We start from the raw sequence: 13,358 nt of genomic DNA, 5'->3' as shown, positions 1-13,358 counted from the left end.
TCAACCCATCGAACATTTTTGGAATGAATTGAAACCCCGACTGCGAACCTCACAGTGCCCGACCTCACTCATGCTCTTGTTGCTGAATTAAATAAAATGCAAGTCCCCGCAGCAATGTTCCAACATCTAGTGGAACGCCTTCTCAGAAGAGTGGAGGAGGTTATAGCAGCAAAGGGGGGAGACAAACTCAATATTAATGCCCATGATTTTGGAATGAGATGTTCGACGAGCAGGTGGCCACATACTTTTGGCCATGTACTGTATAATATGTAATAATCTCAGCATAGTTCCATATTATATGTGTGTTTGAACAAGGCAGTTAAATCCACTGTTCCCTGGTAGGCCGTCATTGTAAATAGGAATTTGTTCTTAACTGACTTGCCAAGCTAAATAAAGGTAAACAAATAGATTTGATAAACTGTACAGAGAATAGGGTGTATTTGAGACAACGACTTCTGTCTCAACCCCTCAGTTCCTTTCCCTGCCTGCAGCAGCAGCCTCACAGCAGCACTAACCACTGAATAACTTCTGCAGTTTTCCAGGTCACCTACTCTCTGTACTGTAGGTCGGCATCGTGCTGCATTGCCCTCTGTTCAACAGACGTTTCCTGCAACCCAGCCTGAGGCTCGAATGGCACGCTACTCCCTACATAGTGCACTACTTTTGACCATAGGCCCTGGCTGAAAGTAGTGCACTATGTAGGAAATAGGATGGCATTTGGGAGGTGGCCTCTGCCATACCTCAGGATATCAGCCACAGAGATGAATCAGACAATGGTACAGTCATAGTTAGCCTAGTTACCATGGACACTGATGTGTGAATGAGATGTCAGCCATGGCAATGTGGTCGTGTGGGTAATATGTGTAATATACGAGTCTCTTCAGACCTATATTTAGTAGCTATAACCAATGACTATTAGATCTATAACCCCACCAGGTTAACTCCAGTTCCCCCTCGCAAAAGAGCTTCGTAGCCACAAGGATCTAATCCTGGTTTAAAAATGGTCAATAAAACAACTGTTTGTGACGAGCTGAGCAGGACTCTGGGGTCCGTGCTGCGTCTTTGAAGAGACAGACAGGATATTTGTGAATGCAGGTGGACAAGCTGAGCAGGACTCTGGGGTCCGTGCTGCGTCTTTGAAGAGACAGAAAGGATATTTGTGAATGCAGGTGGACAAGCTGAGCAGGACTCTGGGGTCCTTGCTGCGTCTTTGAAGAGACAGACAGGATATTTGTGAATGCAGGTGGACGAGCTGAGCAGGACTCTGGGGTTCGTGCTGCATCTTTGAAGAGACAGACAGGATATTTGTGAATGCAGGTGGACGAGCAGAGCAGCTGTTGACAATAATACCCATAATGCACAGTGGCAGGTGTTGCCTCCTGCGAGGGCGGGCACATGCATAATACATGGCGGTCGGAAATGTAGATTACGTCCCAAATAACACTCTATTCCCTATATAGTGCACTACTATTGACCAGAGCCCTATGGGCCTTCGTCATGAGTAGTCCCCTATATAAGGAACAGGGTGGCATTTGGGTCCAGGTGAGTGTGGTTTCAGGTGGTGGATAGCAGTCTCACTAGGGAGGGATGCCTGGGTGTAACTTACCACTGCTGATCTGTTCAAGTTCTGATTTCACAGATGTTATCGTGACTAAATACATTTTGTGATTAATGAGTGGAGATGTAGGTCTACACCAATGTGATTAATGAGTGGAGATGTAGGTCTACACCAATGTGATTAATGAGTGGAGATTTAGGTCTACACCAATGTGATTAATGAGTGGAGATGTAGGTCTACACCAATGTGATTAATGAGTGGAGATTTAGGTCTACACCAATGTGATTAATGAGTGGAGATGTAGGTCTACACCAATGTGATTAATGAGTGGAGATGTAGGTCTACACCAATGTGATTAATGAGTGGAGATGTAGGTCTACACCAATGTGATTAATGAGTGGAGATTTAGGTCTACACCAATGTGATTAATGAGTGGAGATTTAGGTCTACACCAATGTGATTAATGAGTGGAGATGTAGGTCTACACCAATGTGATTAATGAGTGGAGATTTAGGTCTACACCAATGTGATTAATGAGTGGAGATTTAGGTCTACACCAATGTGATTAATGAGTGGAGATGTAGGTCTACACCAATGTGATTAATGAGTGGAGATTTAGGTCTACACCAATGTGATTAATGAGTGGAGATTTAGGTCTACACCAATGTGATTAATGAGTGGAGAAAGTTAGGTCTACACCAATGTGATTAATGAGTGGAGATGTAGGTCTACACCAATGTGATTAATGAGTGGAGATTTAGGTCTACACCAATGTGATTAATGAGTGGAGATTTAGGTCTACACCAATGTGATTAATGAGTGGAGATTTAGGTCTACACCAATGTGATTAATGAGTGGAGATTTAGGTCTACACCAATGTGATTAATGAGTGGAGATGTAGGTCTACACCAATGTGATTAATGAGTGGAGATTTAGGTCTACACCAATGTGATTAATGAGTGGAGATTTAGGTCTACACCAATGTGATTATTGAGTATAGATTTAGGTCTACACCAATGTGATTATTGAGTATAGATTTAGGTCTACACCAATGTGATTAATGAGTGGAGATGTAGGTCTACACCAATGTGATTAATGAGTGGAGATGTAGGTCTACACCAATGTGATTAATGAGTGGAGATGTAGGTCTACACCAATGTGATTAATGAGTGGAGATGTAGGTCTACACCAATGTGATTAATGAGTGGAGATTTAGGTCTACACCAATGTGATTAATGAGTGGAGATTTAGGTCTACACCAATGTGATTAATGAGTGGAGATGTAGGTCTACACCAATGTGATTAATGAGTGGAGATTTAGGTCTACACCAATGTGATTAATGAGTGGAGATTTAGGTCTACACCAATGTGATTAATGAGTAGAGATTTAGGTCTACACCAATGTGATTAATGAGTGGAGATTTAGGTCTACACCAATGTGATTAATGAGTGGAGATGTAGGTCTACACCAATGTGATTAATGAGTGGAGATGTAGGTCTACACCAATGTGATTAATGAGTGGAGATTTAGGTCTACACCAATGTGATTAATGAGTGGAGATGTAGGTCTACACCAATGTGATTAATGAGTGGAGATTTAGGTCTACACCAATGTGATTAATGAGTGGAGATGTAGGTCTACACCAATGTGATTAATGAGTGGAGATTTAGGTCTACACCAATGTGATTAATGAGTGGAGATGTAGGTCTACACCAATGTGATTAATGAGTGGAGATGTAGGTCTACACCAATGTGATTAATGAGTGGAGATGTAGGTCTACACCAATGTGATTAATGAGTGGAGATTTAGGTCTACACCAATGTGATTAATGAGTGGAGATTTAGGTCTACACCAATGTGATTAATGAGTGGAGATGTAGGTCTACACCAATGTGATTAATGAGTGGAGATTTAGGTCTACACCAATGTGATTAATGAGTGGAGATTTAGGTCTACACCAATGTGATTAATGAGTGGAGATTTAGGTCTACACCAATGTGATTAATGAGTGGAGATTTAGGTCTACACCAATGTGATTAATGAGTGGAGATGTAGGTCTACACCAATGTGATTAATGAGTGGAGATTTAGGTCTACACCAATGTGATTAATGAGTGGAGATTTAGGTCTACACCAATGTGATTATTGAGTATAGATTTAGGTCTACACCAATGTGATTATTGAGTATAGATTTAGGTCTACACCAATGTGATTAATGAGTGGAGATGTAGGTCTACACCAATGTGATTAATGAGTGGAGATGTAGGTCTACACCAATGTGATTAATGAGTGGAGATGTAGGTCTACACCAATGTGATTAATGAGTGGAGATGTAGGTCTACACCAATGTGATTAATGAGTGGAGATTTAGGTCTACACCAATGTGATTAATGAGTGGAGATTTAGGTCTACACCAATGTGATTAATGAGTGGAGATGTAGGTCTACACCAATGTGATTAATGAGTGGAGATTTAGGTCTACACCAATGTGATTAATGAGTGGAGATTTAGGTCTACACCAATGTGATTAATGAGTGGAGATTTAGGTCTACACCAATGTGATTAATGAGTGGAGATTTAGGTCTACACCAATGTGATTAATGAGTGGAGATGTAGGTCTACACCAATGTGATTAATGAGTGGAGATGTAGGTCTACACCAATGTGATTAATGAGTGGAGATTTAGTCTACACCAATGTGATTAATGAGTGGAGATTTAGGTCTACACCAATGTGATTATTGAGTATAGATTTAGGTCTACACCAATGTGATTATTGAGTATAGATTTAGGTCTACATCAATGTGATTAATGAGTGGAGATGTAGGTCTACACCAATGTGATTAATGAGTGGAGATGTAGGTCTACACCAATGTGATTAATGAGTGGAGATGTAGGTCTACACCAATGTGATTAATGAGTGGAGATGTAGGTCTACACCAATGTGATTAATGAGCACAGGAGGTTGGTTTAATTGGGGAGGACAGGCTTGGGAATGGGAATGGCTGGAGCAGGAATGAGTGGAATGGTATCAAATACACCAAACACATGTGCTTACATGGTTTACATGGTTTACATGGTTTACATGGTTTACATGGTTTCTATGTGTTTACATGGTTTCTATGTGTTTACATGTGTTTACATGGTTTACATGGTTTACATGTGTTTACATGTGTTTACATGGTTTACATGTGTTTACATGGTTTACATGTGTTTACATGGTTTACATGTGTTTACATGGTTTACATGTGTTTACATGTGTTTACATGGTTTACATGGTTTACATGTGTTTACATGGTTTACATGTGTTTACATGGTTTCTATGTGTTTGATGCCATTCCATTCACTCCATTCCAGCCTTTATTATGAGCCGTCCTCCCCTCTGCAGCCTCCACTGTTAGTGGGGGAGTCATAATCCGATTTCTACTCATTAGGATTCATATGAGTGATCACATAAACACACAGTAATTCTTCCTCTTGCCTCACGAGTCCAATCTTATCTGTCACATTGTGGTGGTGGTATCACTTACTCTCCTCTACTCTGTGGAGTGACAGGCTGCTGTCCTCTACTCTCCTCTACTCTGTGGAGTGACAGGCTGCTGTCCTCTACTCTCCTCTACTCTGTGGAGTGACAGGCTGCTGTCCTCTACTCTCCTCTACTCTGTGGAGTGACAGGCTGCTGTCCTCTACTCTCCTCTACTCTGTGGAGTGACAGGCTGCTGTCCTCTACTCTCCCCTACTCTGTGGAGTGACAGGCTGCTGTCCTCTACTCTCCTCTACTCTGTGGAGTGACAGGCTGCTGTCCTCTACTCTCCTCTACTCTGTGGAGTGACAGGCTGCTGTCCTCTACTCTCCTCTACTCTGTGGAGTGACAGGCTGCTGTCCTCTACTCTCCTCTACTCTGTGGAGTGACAGGCTGCTGTCCTCTACTCTCCTCTACTCTGTGGAGTGACAGGCTGCTGTCCTCTACTCTCCTCTACTCTGTGGAGTGACAGGCTGCTGTCCTCTACTCTCCTCTACTCTGTGGAGTGACAGGCTGCTGTCCTCTACTCTCCTCTACTCTGTGGAGTGACAGGCTGCTGTCCTCTACTCTGTGGAGTGACAGGCTGCTCTCCTCTACTCTGTGGAGTGACAGGCTGCTGTCCTCTACTCTGTAGAGTGAAAGGTTACTCTCCTCTACTCTGTGGAGTGACAGGCTACTCTCCTCTACTCTGTAGAGTGAAAGGTTACTCTCCTCTACTCTGTGGAGTGACAGGCTACTCTCCTCTACTCTGTAGAGTGAAAGGTTGTTCTCCTCTACTCTGTAGAGTGAAAGGTTACTCTCCTCTACTCTGTGGAGTGACAGGTTACTCTCCTCTACTCTGTAGAGTGACAGGCTACTCTCCTCTACTCTGTAGAGTGACAGGCTACTCTCCTCTACTCTGTGGAGTGACAGGCTACTCTCCTCTACTCTGTAGAGTGACAGGCTACTCTCCTCTACTCTGTAGAGTGAAAGGTTGTTCTCCTCTCCTCTGTGGAGTGAAAGGTTACTCTCCTCTCCTCTGTAGAGTGAAAGGTTGCTCTCCTCTACTCTGTAGAGTGAAAGGTTGCTCTCCTCTACTCTGTAGAGTGAAAGGTTGCTCTCCTCTCCTCTGTAGAGTGAAAGGTTACTCTCCTCTCCTCTGTAGAGTGAAAGGTTGCTCTCCTCTCCTCTGTAGAGTGAAAGGTTACTCTCCTCTCCTCTGTAGAGTGAAAGGTTGCTCTCCTCTACTCTGTAGAGTGAAAGGTTGCTCTCCTCTCCTCTGTAGAGTGAAAGGTTACTCTCCTCTGTAGAGTGAAAGGTCGCTCCCGACCACCAGCATTACAAAATGTTTGTTTTATAACATGACATGTTCAACAAGGTGGTTCACTACTTCCACCTCCATAAAATGTTTAAACAAACCAGTAGAGGAGGAGCCCAACTGGCTTTTCTACAGAAACCCCTTCACCCTCCCAATAGGTCACGTCTCTTCCTGTTTTCCACAACTACTATCTTCTGAATTATTCAAACACATTAAGAGATTACAGCTCTCAAGTTGTTCAATAATGTAGAGTTGTTGGTACTTTAAAAGGCTGTATGTAGTGTAAGTCCACCTCTAGGACCTTACCATTATAAAACCATATTGAAACTTTAATGAAAGGCCTGTCTCTCCACCTCTGCTGTATTGTGGGTGGTTGTCTGAAACCTTTGCAGGGAGCCGACCCGGCACGGCCACCTGGTACTGAATCAGCTCTACACTGTTTGTATTCAGCAGGGTTGGAATTACAGAACGGGCTATTTTCACATTTACTTCTTCTAGCTCTGGGAAAATATCAGTCTGTTCACTCAGATTCTCCGATATTTGACCTGAGTGATCCCTCAGACGGTAGGATTGTTACTAAGCTGTAGGCTAAGTGAAGCGACCACTCACTCCCAGTACCTCCAGCCAGTAGATATGTTAGAGGAAGTCCCTAAAAATGGTCAAAGACACCAGCCACCCTAGTCATAGACTGTTCTCTCTGTACCGGAGCGCCAAGTCCAGGTCCAAGAGGCTTCTAAACAGCTTCTAGCCCCAAGCCATGAGACTCCTGAACGGCCAATCAAATGGCTCCCCAGACTATTTGCATTGCCCCCCCCACCCACGGTGCTGCTACTCTGTTATTATCTATGCATAGTCACTTTAATAACTCTAACTACATGTACATAATTACCTCAACACCGTTGCCCCCGCACATTGACTCGGTACCCCCTGCTATTGTTATTTACTGCTGCTCTTTAATGATTTGTTATTCTTATATCTTACTTTCTGGGGGTATTTTCTTAAAACTGCATTGTGGGTTGAGGGCTTGTAAAGTAATCATTTGACTGTAAGTCTACACCGGTTGTATTCGGCCCGTGTGTCAGATACAATTAGATTAGATTTGATATGTTAATGGGTTGAGTGTCATCACTCAGAACACTGCTGTCAGGAAGCTTCTTCAGTTCTGCATCTTGTTATCTGCATCTGAGGGAGGTCTTGGACTATGTCCTATATAGTGCACTACTTTTGAGCAGGTAGAAGGGACCCATTTGACATGCAGCCCCTGGGCTTTAGGAGTGGGTTAAAGAGTGGTGTTAATGGAGAGGGAAGAAGGACTGTGGTTCTACAAAGAGAAACATCACAGCTGGCTGCTTCATAAGGCTGAGAGATCTGATCACTGTCTGAAAGAGCAATACAACTGGCTGCTTCATAAGGCTGAGAGATCTGATCACTGTCTGAAACAGCAATACAACTGGCTGCTTCATAAGGCTGAGAGATCTGATCACTGTCTGAAAGAGCAATACAACTGGCTGCTTCATAAGGCTGAGAGATCTGATCACTGTCTGAAACAGCAATACAACTGGCTGCTTCATAAGGCTGAGAGATCTGATCACTGTCTGAAAGAGCAATACAACTGGCTGCTTCATAAGGCTGAGAGATCTGATCACTGTCTGAAACAGCAATACAACTGGCTGCTTCATAAGGCTGAGAGATCTGATCACTGTCTGAAACAGCAATACAACTGGCTGCTTCATAAGGCTGAGAGATCTGATCACTGTCTGAAAGAGCAATACAACTGGCTGCTTCATAAGGCTGAGAGATCTGATCACTGTCTGAAACAGCAATACAACTGGCTGCTTCATAAGGCTGAGAGATCTGATCACTGTCTGAAACAGCAATACAACTGCTGCAAATAGAACACGGCCTTCCATGAACATCTGCATCCCAATGACATGTATTTACGCCTGGTTTCTGCTTGTGTTCATACTGCACTTAGCCCAGAGCTAAAAAGAGATCTTAGCCCAGAGCTAAAAAGAGATCTTAGCCCAGAGCTAAAAAGAGATCTTAGCCCAGAGCTAAAAAGAGATCTTAGCCCAGAGCTAAAAAGAGATCTTAGCCCAGAGCTAAAAAGTGATCTTAGCCCAGAGCTAAAAAGAGATCTTAGCCCAGAGCTAAAAAGAGATCTTAGCCCAGAGCTAAGAAGAGATCTTAGCCCAGAGCTAAAAAGAGATCTTAGCCCAGAGCTAAAAAGAGATCTTAGCCCAGAGCTAAAAAGAGATCTTAGCCCAGAGCTAAAAAGAGATCTTAGCCCGGGGCTAAGTGACTGGTCAACATTGCACATGCTAAAGTGAGTTAACATCACTCTTAGCTGAGGGACTGCTCCAGAGTAGGTTAGCACCGACTTTCGGGTTCACAGAGTTTGCGTTGCCACAAACTTTGAATATTCTACTGTAGAAAAGTGGCAGTTAGTTTCTGTTAGCCGGGGGCTTGACTGAGGTGCAATATGCAGAAATCGCAACGCCATTTCCTGGTTGCTAAAATTCGAATAGTTGGGGCCTCCCGGGTGGTGCAGTGGTCTAGGGCACTGCATCGCAGCCTTAGCTGTGCCACCAGAGACTCTGGGTTCATGCCCAGGCTCTGTCACAGTCGGCTCTGTCACAGTCGGCTCTGTCACAGTCGGCTCTGTCACAGTCGGCTCTGTCACAGTCGGCTCTGTCACAGTCGGCTCTGTCACAGTCGGCTCTGTCACAGTCGGCTCTGTCACAGTCGGCTCTGTCACAGTCGGCTCTGTCACAGTCGGCTCTGTCACAGTCGGCTCTGTCACAGTCGGCTCTGTCACAGTCAGCTGTGACCGGGAGGTCCGTGGGGCAACGCACAATTGGCCTAGCGTCGTTAGGGAGGGCTTGGCCAGTAGGGATATCCTTGTCTCATCGCGCATTGGCGGGCTGGGCGCATTGGTGTGGCTGGCTTCCGGGTTGGGTGCGCGCTGTGTTAAGAAGCAGTGCGGCTTGGTTGGGTTGTGTTTCGGAGGATGCATGGCTTTCAACCTTCGTCTCTCCCAAGCCTGTACGGGAGTTGTAGCGATGGGACGAGATAGTAACTACTAACAATTGGACACCATGAAAAGGGGAGTAACATTAAAAAAATATATGTTTTCCTAATAGTTCACCTAATTTCAGTTTATGTGACAAAACAAGCAATATGGCGTATAAAATCATTAAACCATCTACACCATCTAAACCACTGTGAAATATATTTTACATAACAAAATATAATATAATATATTTTCAATAATATAATATTGTATTTTCAACTGTTGTACAAAAAATAAAGTTAAGAACGGGAAGCATAGAAATAGCTCATGTAGCTCATGCTTCTTAGACTTGCTTTTAATAAGAATGACAGATCTATAACACACATTTCTATGTGAATTTGGTCAGTCCGCCCAACAGGTTACATATGGCAGCTTTAATATGTGGGAGATACTGAGTCAGTCAGGCTGTGTGAATCACTAACTGTCCATAAACGGAACTGGAAAAGGAAATGGATTCTATTTATCCTACATTTATCACTACTTACTTCCAGGACTTAGGGGGATTTGGTAGCATTACAGATGCTTTCCACTGCTCCACTTTACTTCAGGTCACTGCTCTTCTGTCCTAGTTCTGAGATCATTCACACTTGAAAAGGAATACTTGAAACTAAGTGGAAGTGTGCATTTGAAGTTACTATTGTATTCTTAAAGGGATTTCAAGAGGACAACAGCCCCCCAAATTACCAATGTAGATCAGTCAAACGAAAGTAGGTTATTAGGTTTTGAGGGTGCAGGAACTGCCATTGTGCCAATCCATCCAGCATGTAAGTTATCTTGAAGGGTGGTTCAGGGTAAAGATGGATGGAGTCTATGCTGTGAGTGTCTCTGGGGATTTGTGTTGATGTCTGAGCCAACTATCCACTGTTACTTTCCCTCTGTGTGACTGAGCACTGAGCAGCAGCTGGAACAGGGCTGGTAACAGACAGAAGGGTCTCAGGCAGGGCAGGGCAGTGACTGACTGACTGACTGAGTGACAGTAACAGGGCTGGTAACAGACAGAAGGGTCTCAGGCAGGGCAGGACAGTGACTGACTGACTGACTGAGTGACAGTAACAGGGCTGGTAACAGACAGAAGGGTCTCAGGCAGGGCAGGACAGTGACTGACTGACTGACTGAGTGACAGTAACAGGGCTGGTAACAGACAGAAGGGTCTCAGGCAGGGCAGGACAGTGACTGACTGACTGAGTGACAGTAACAGGGCTGGTAACAGACAGAAGGGTCTCAGGCAGGACAGTGACTGACTGAGTGACAGTAACAGGGCTGGTAACAGACAGAAGGGTCTCAGGCAGGGCAGGACAGTGACTGACTGACTGACTGAGTGACAGTAACAGGGCTGGTAACAGACAGAAGGGTCTCAGGCAGGGCAGGACAGTGACTGACTGACTGACTGAGTGACAGTAACAGGGCTGGTAACAGACAGAAGGGTCTCAGGAAGGACAGGATAGTGACTGACTGAGTGACAGTAACAGGGCTGGTAACAGACAGAAGGGTCTCAGGCAGGGCAGGACAGTGACTGACTGACTGACTGAGTGACAGTAACAGGGCTGGTAACAGACAGAAGGGTCTCAGGCAGGACAGTGACTGACTGACTGACTGAGTGACAGTAACAGGGCTGGTAACAGACAGAAGGGTCTCAGGAAGGACAGTGACTGACTGACTGACTGAGTGACAGTAACAGGGCTGGTAACAGACAGAAGGGTCTCAGGCAGGACAGTGACTGACTGACTGACTGAGTGACAGTAACAGGGCTGGTAACAGACAGAAGGGCCTCAGGAAGGACAGGACAGTGACTGAGCAGCAGCTGTAACTGGGCTGGTAACAGACAGAAGGGCCTCAGGCAGGACAGGACAGTGACTGAGCAGCAGCTGTAACTGGGCTGGTAACAGACAGAAGGGCCTCAGGCAGGACAGGACAGTGACTGACAGCCTGATGATGCCAGTTCCTCATGCCAGGATCCTGCGGCTGGAGGCAGGATCTTTATCTCACATGGCCCCCTTTTCCCTTCATATAGCACCACTGTTGACTCGGTCCCGTAGGGCTCTGGTCTAAAGCAGGGCACTATGTAGGAAATAGGGGGCCATTTATCATGCCTCAGTGTCTCCATCCCCTGCCTGTCGTGGTCAACAGATTGACCAATATCCTTTAACCTTCTTAGTGGAACTGGAAGGCAGAAAGCTGCAGAGTCCCTCAGTCCTAATCTTACATTTCTTTAGGCTATTAACCACTCAGAATGACACGCCAGGACTGTAGGGAAACTCAATGAGAGTTGTGGCTCATTTCTGAGAGCACCTGCTTAGTACAACACAGCACATTGTGACCGGTTACAGGATCTGAGGCGTTCGATGATGCTTCCTACTTTTATCTACTTTATTTGACCTTTATTTAACTAGGCAAGTCAGTTAAGAACAAATTCTTATTTACAATGACAACCTAACCCCGGCCAAACCCAAACCCGGACGACGCTGGGCCAGCTGTACTCCGTCCTCTGGGACTCCCCATTAAGACCGGTTGTGATAAACCCAAACCCGGACAACGCTGGGCCAGCTGTACCCCGTCCTCTGGGACTCCCTGTTAAGACCAGTTGTGATACAGCCTTAACAGTAATATTTGTTTTAAATATTATTGTATTTTTAATTTTGTTTTGTTGCAGAAAGGCCTTCTTGAACATGTCGACTTTCATGTGCCTTAATAACAAACTGGTCTGAACAACAAAAGACAATCTTATCAAAATCTTTCAAAGGGCATTTTCTCCTACTTGTCTTTTCAGTTAGTTAACAAGTGGACCAACTTTTAAAGCAGCATAACCTTTCTCCTACTTGTCTTTTCAGTTAGTTAACAAGTGGACCAACTTTTAAAGCAGCATAACCTTTCTCCTACTTGTCTTTTCAGTTAGTTAACAAGTGGACCAACTTTTAAAGCAGCATAACCTTTCTCCTACTTGTCTTTTCAGTTAGTTAACAAGTGGACCAACTTTTAAAGCAGCATAACCTTTCTCCTACTTGTCTTTTCAGTTGGATAACAAGTGGACCAACTTTTAAAGCAGCATAACCTTTCTCCTACTTGTCTTTTCAGTTGGATAACAAGTGGACCAACTTTTAAAGCAGCATAACTTTTCTCCTACTACAGTGGACCATATAGACCAGCTCTCACTTACATTTGACACAAGCCTCAGTAGAAAAATCTGGACATTATTGTCCATTGAAATGGACCGGTTCTGTTCTCATCGTCTATTACAGAGAGGGTGTAAGTTAAGCTGTGTGAGTCTGTAATGAGCCCTGAGTTTAACAGAGGAGAGGAGGACCAGTCAAACACACACACACACACACACAGAGACAGAGAGGGTGTAAGTTAAGCTGTGTGAGTCTGTAATGAGCCCTGAGTTTAACAGAGGAGAGGAGGACCAGTCAAACACACACACACACAGAGACATAGAGGGTGTAAGTTAAGCTTTGTGAGTCTGTAATGAGCCCTGAGTCTAACAGAGGAGGACCAGTCAAACACACACACACACACAGAGACATAGAGGGTGTAAGTTAAGCTGTGTGAGTCTGTAATGAACCCTGAGTCTAACAGAGGAGAGGAGGACCAGTCAAACACACACACACACACACACACACACACACACACACACACACACACACACACACACACACACACACACACACACACACACAGAGACATAGAGGGTGTAAGTTTAGCTGTGTGAGTCTGTAATGAGCCCTGAGTCTAACAGAGGAGAGGAGGACCAGTCAAACACACATACACACACACACACACACACACACACACACACACACACACACACAGACATAGAGGGTGTAAGTTTAGCTGTGTGAGTCTGTAATGAGCCCTGAGTCTAACAGAGGAGAGGAGGACCAGTCAAACACACACACACACACACACACACAC

General features: G+C 44.6%; 1 protein-coding gene across 1 annotated transcript in view; it reads left to right on the top strand.

The window, feature by feature from the left end:
• The window catches only part of LOC112241973 (oxysterol-binding protein-related protein 3-like), a 128,106-nt gene that overhangs the window by 5,992 nt on the left and 108,756 nt on the right, over positions 1–13,358 (top strand).

Source organism: Oncorhynchus tshawytscha, unplaced genomic scaffold (genome assembly GCF_018296145.1).
Source record: "Oncorhynchus tshawytscha isolate Ot180627B unplaced genomic scaffold, Otsh_v2.0 Un_scaffold_1072_pilon_pilon, whole genome shotgun sequence".
Classification (NCBI taxonomy): domain Eukaryota; kingdom Metazoa; phylum Chordata; class Actinopteri; order Salmoniformes; family Salmonidae; genus Oncorhynchus; species Oncorhynchus tshawytscha.
Note: the sequence above shows the minus strand (reverse complement) of the source record. Positions and strands in the feature narration are given on the sequence as shown.